Source organism: Ceratotherium simum, chromosome 17 (assembly GCF_057802395.1).
Source record: "Ceratotherium simum simum isolate JZ-2026a chromosome 17, ASM5780239v1, whole genome shotgun sequence".
NCBI classification, from domain to species: Eukaryota; Metazoa; Chordata; class Mammalia; order Perissodactyla; family Rhinocerotidae; genus Ceratotherium; species Ceratotherium simum.
This window is the reverse complement of record NC_141916.1, coordinates 13999874-14005585: the sequence shown is the minus strand read 5'-3', so window position 1 is coordinate 14005585 and position 5712 is coordinate 13999874. Positions and strand designations below refer to the sequence as shown.

The following is a 5712-nucleotide window of genomic DNA, read 5'->3' as shown; positions in this document are numbered from 1 at the left end:
ATTATGGTTCAAGAGACCATATCAAAAATCACATAAATTAGCAGTCTCATGAAGACTACAGAAAAGCACCAAAATCATAAGCATATGTTATGTTTACATATTTGTTTGCTTATGCTTATTTACTCAGTTTCTCTCATATATATATGTATGTATGTGTGTGTGTGCATGCATTTGTATATATAAATGTATATATGTATGTACATAGTGGTTAGAATAGTGTAAAATGCACTCCATTCAGTAGAAACTTTTCATTTATATAATCAAAAATTAGAAAAGTCCAATTAGCACATAATTTATCTTTTCGCACCCTGGATTCATTTTTAAACATTAGTAGATGATTTTATTTAATTATCTGTCTAAACTCTCTCTACTTAATCCTGAAAAATAGCACGCTTCTGATGAAGAATACCAGCTGCAGACTGTGACCACTGATGAGACAAAAACGCCACCTAAGTGACGAGCAATTAGTAGGATTCATGCAAAATATTTCTTTTCTCTTGATTTTATCTTATTGTAAACATTCTCTCTGCTTCAGAGAAATAGAATGTTAGGACAACTGAGAACAGAGATACATTAATGGATTTTACTGATATTTTTGAGACTATATCTATATTTAAAGAATGTCCTTTGATGCATATACTTTGATTCTAAGAGAGAAAATAGTCTAAGATATGACTTGTGAAAATCACACCAGAGTCACTAAATTTATTCTTCTTGGCTTAACAAACAACCCTGAGCTGCAAGTTTCTCTTTTTGTTTTGTTCCTGGTCATCTATATGGTCACCTTGTCAGGCAACTTCCTTATTGTCACAGTTACGAATGTGGATCCTGCTCTTCACACACCCATGTACTTCTTTCTTCGAAACCTATCACTTCTTGAAGTCTGTTTCACCTTGGTCATGGTGCCGAAGTTGCTGGTAGGTCTAGTGTCCACAAGGAAAATCATCTCTTTTGCAGGCTGTGGTACCCAGATGTACTTCTTCTTCTTCTTTGGCAGCTCTGAATCTTTCCTCCTCTCTATGATGGCTTATGATCGCTTTGTGGCCATCTGCAACCCCCTCCGGTACTCAGTCATAATGAGTAGGTCCCTATGCTGGTGGATGGCCATAGTCTCTTGGATGTCTGATGTTCCTGTCTCTATGCTACAGACAGCTTGGATGATGGCCCTTCCTTTCTGTGGACCAAACACTGTAGACCACTTTTTTTGTGATGGTCCCCCAGTGTTAAAACTAGTCACTCAGGATACAACCATGTATGAAATGCAAGCACTTGCTTCCACACTACTATTTATTATGTTTCCCTTTCTCTCATTTTGGTCTCCTACACCCGCATTATTGCAACCATCCTGAGCATGCCCTCTGCTACTGGCCGGCAGAAGGCATTCTCCACTTGTTCATCACACCTCATTGTGGTCTCCCTTTTATATGGAACAACCAGCCTTACCTACTTACGGCCCAAATTCCACCAGTCCCCTGAGAGCAAGAAGCTAGTGTCATTGTCCTACACTGTCATCACTCCTATGTTAAACCCCTTCATATACAGCCTAAGGAACAATGAAGTGAAGGGGGCAGTCAAGAGGACAATATCTCGAAGTCTTGCAAGAGTTAGATGTGTTTTGAGTCCTATTGTGTAGAGTTTTTCTAAACAAAGTAGGGACAGTGGAACCCATGAACAAAAGCTTAAAAGAAGTAGAAGATTTGCCCTTATTTTGTCAGAGTCACTTACTATGATGGGTGGATCTCAGTGTCTCAGTCAGACTCCCAGCAAGAAACAAATGGCACTCTCAAATTGGAAAAATTGAGAGAATCTTTATGAGGGGACTATTTACAAATTGGGGGGCGGGGTTAGGTAATTGTCACACAGCTCATATGTTAGAATTCCATCTCTTGACCTGAAAGGGCAAAGTGAGTAAGTATTGACTGGAACCTGGAGAATGCCGAAACTATAGGAAAAAGCCCTCCAGCCAGGAGCTCTGTTCTTTGGTAGAGGAAGACTACCATCTCAGCCTTATTCTGCTCTGACTTTCTCAAAGCTACTGCTGGTGCCTGTTCTTGATCAAACCAATTTTGAGACAGAGGGCAAGAATGTCTATTGATACAATATATAAATGCCAGCCTTCTAGGGCACAGATCAGGATGGGATAAGTTATGAAGGGTAAATGAAAATATCTACCGTAAACCTCTATATATGCTTTAGCTAATGTGATGCAACGATCAATCATGTAATGTGCTTTAAGTGACTTTGTAAAAGATATATTGAAAGGTTGAGATTTGTAGTTGCTAAGAATTCTTGGTGCAACTTCTTTACATGCGTTTCTGGTTTAAATGAGGTTATTTAATAAAATTACTTTAGTATTAATATTTGGTGACATGATTCTGGACTATGATCATTGGCTAAATAAGCTGTTAATTTTTATTAATAAGCTATTACTTAGAATTCAAACAGCAATTTTCTGGTATTTGAGAGGATTGAATTTATGTAAAATGATGATTCATTGTGGAATGAAACCTACAGACTTGGCAGTCAGATAATCACTAATTTGAATTCAGACCCCAATATTCAGTAACAATTTATTTATCCTCCATGAACCATCATTTCTGCACAGGTTTGTGGCAAAGTCATGTGAGTTTTCATTGTACTATAACCAAAAAGGAGGGGACAGTGATTATTTATGGGCTGCTTAGCTCCTGGACTTACTATTTAAGTCTTAGGGGAAGGCAGGAACCATTTTCCGTGGAGCAGACGTGAAGGTCAGATATATATTTTATCAGACTCTCTTACAGCTAGTTTGTAGGCATGTAACCTAAGCTCAACTAATCAGATTTTTTAATTCACAACTAATTAAATTGTGATTTAATGATGCAAAGAAATGGGGACAGTGGGGATTCACATGAAGCCAGTGGCTCCCAGTGTCCAGGGGCAATGGAATCTTCAGTGGAAGTGGCAATTCCGTGTCTGGTGCTGGTAGTGCAAGCTTAAGTTGTGGCATCCAAGTTTTAGTTGTGGCCACAGCAGTGTGGTTACACAACTGGTTCTGGAGTATTAATTTGGATTTTCACTGTGGTCATGACTGCTGCTGATTCTTGCATTTCCCTTCCCATTTTAAACGTGGCGTGCTTCTCAATATCTTTTCAATATTACTCTTGTGTTAATCACCAGGAGTCAGCTTCAGGTTTTTGTTTTGTTTTGTTTTGTTTTTAATGAAGAATTGTAATGGATAAAAATCAAGCAAATCAGGAAACAAATGCCATTTGACTGAATTAATTCGTAAGATCCATCAAAATAGTTCATACAGAAGCTTGTGGAAGGAACATTCTGAATCTAGAGGCAAAAGTTTTTACATATATATGTACATATGGAATATTTGATACATAGAGATAGAACGCCCTCTTCATCATAAGTTAGATGTGAATAACCCTGTGTGTGTGTGTTTGGGGCATCTGGAGGGGGTGTAGAAACAAATTTAAAAAGGGCCTTTTCATGTGGCCTTAAAAACTATAATGGTATTTTTTAATATTCAGATTAGTTAGTTGTATTTTCTTTGTCTACAACCATTGACAAATTTGTCTGAGAAATGTCTGATAGATAAAAAAAATGATAATTTGTTTAACCAAGTTTTTAAATTTTAATGTGAATAAAAACCACTTATAAGTAAAGCAAAATCAGACATGTGGTAAAAGAAACACTAATCTTAGTTTTTTAAAAAAATAGATGCATGTAGGTTTGCAAATGTAATATTGGACAAAGGAGCCAAGAATACTCAATGGAAAAAAGACACTCTTTTCAATAAATGGTGCTGGGAAAATTGGATATTCAAATGTGAGAGAATTAAACTAGACCCCTATCTTATGCCATTCATGAAAATTAACTCAAAGTGAATTAAAAACTTAAAGGTAAGACCTGAAACCATAAAACTCCTAGAAGAAAACATAGGGGAAAAGCTCCTTGACATTGGCCTGGGCAATGATTTTTGGATATGACATCTAAAGCAACAAAATAAAAAAATAAACAAGTGGGACTACATCAAACTGAAAAGCTTCTGCACAGCAAAAGAAATGATCAACACAGTAAAAAGGAAACCAGGAAATGGGGAAAAATATTTGTAAATACATATCTGATAAGGGGTTAGTATCTAAAATGTATAAGGAACTCATACAACTGAATAACAAAACGCCAAATAATCCATTAAAAATGGGCAAAGAACATGAATTGATATTTTTCCAAAGAAGATATTCAAATGGCTAACAGGTACATGTTAGCTACATGGAAGGGTCTTCAGTGTCACTAATCATTAGGGAAAGGAGATCAAAACCACAATGAGATATTACCTCACACCTGTGAGAATGGCTATTATCAAAAAGACAAGAGATAACAAATACTAGTGAGGTCACCCTGGTACACTCTTGGTGGGAATGTAAATTGGTGCAGTCACTATGGAAAACAGTATAGAGGTTCCTCAAAAAATTAAAAATAAAATTACATATAAGACAGCAATTCCACTTCTGGATATATATCCAAAGGAAATGAAATCACTATGTTGAAGAGATATCTGCACCGCCGTGTTTATTGCAGCATTATTTACATTTACAGTAGTCAAGACATGAAAACAACCTAACTGTCCATTTACAGATGCATGGAAAAAGGAAATGTGACATAAATAAATATATATACACACACACTCTGGAGTACTATTCAGCCATAAGAGAAGGAAATCTTGACATTTGTGACATGGATGGACTATGAGGGCCTTATGCTAAGTGAAAAAAGTCAGACAGATAATGACAAATACTGTGATTATCCTGTCAATAATCCTGATAAAGGGTTAATATCCAAAATGTATAAGGAACTCGTACAACTCAATAGCAAAACACCAAATAATCTAATTAAAAATGGGCAAAGAACATGAATAGATATTTTTCCATGTGAAAATTTTTCCAGATATGTGGAATCTAAAAAAAAAAACAAACTCATAGAAAAAGAGATCAGATTTATGGTTGCCAGAGGCAGAGGGTGGGGGTGAGGAACTGGATGAAGGTGGTTAAAATGTATAAACTTCTGGTTTTAGGATAAATAAGTACTGAGGATGCAATGTACAAAGTGATGACTATAGTTAACACTGCCGTATGATATATTCAAAAGTTACTAAGAGAGTAAATCCTAAAAGTTCTCATCACAAGTTTTCCCAGACAAGCAAAAATTAAAGGAGTTTGTCACCAAGAAACCAGTACTACAAGAAATGCTAAAGGGAATTATCTAAGGGAAAAAGAGAAGACCACAAATAGGAAAAATTATCTATTTCCATGATAAGAGGGTAATGGATACAAATGCAAAAAAAAAAGAGGTTAGATGTGATATCAAAAACATAAAATGTGGGAGGAGGGGAGTTAAAGAGTAGAGGTTCAGACAGAGGTCAAACTAAAGAGACCATCAACTTAATAGATTGCTATATACATAGGTTACTGTATATGAACTACATGGTAGTCACAAACCAGAAACCTATAATAAATACACAAAAAGCTAAGAGAAAGGAACCCAAACATAATATGAAAGGAAGCCAACAAACTACCAGGGAAGAGAGCAACAAAAGAAAGGAACAGAGAAGAACTACTAAAACACCGAGAAAAAAAGTTTAAAAATGGCAATAAGTACATACTTATCAATAGCTACTTTAAACCTCAATGGACTAAATGCTCCAATTAAAAGGCATAGGGT

The 5712-nt window shown here is 36.0% G+C and overlaps 1 pseudogene; it reads left to right on the top strand.

The window, feature by feature from the left end:
• The first annotated feature begins 671 nt into the window (after positions 1–671).
• On the top strand, positions 672–1619 carry LOC106801656 (olfactory receptor 10A7-like; annotated as a pseudogene).
• Positions 1620–5712: the final 4093 nt, after the last annotated feature.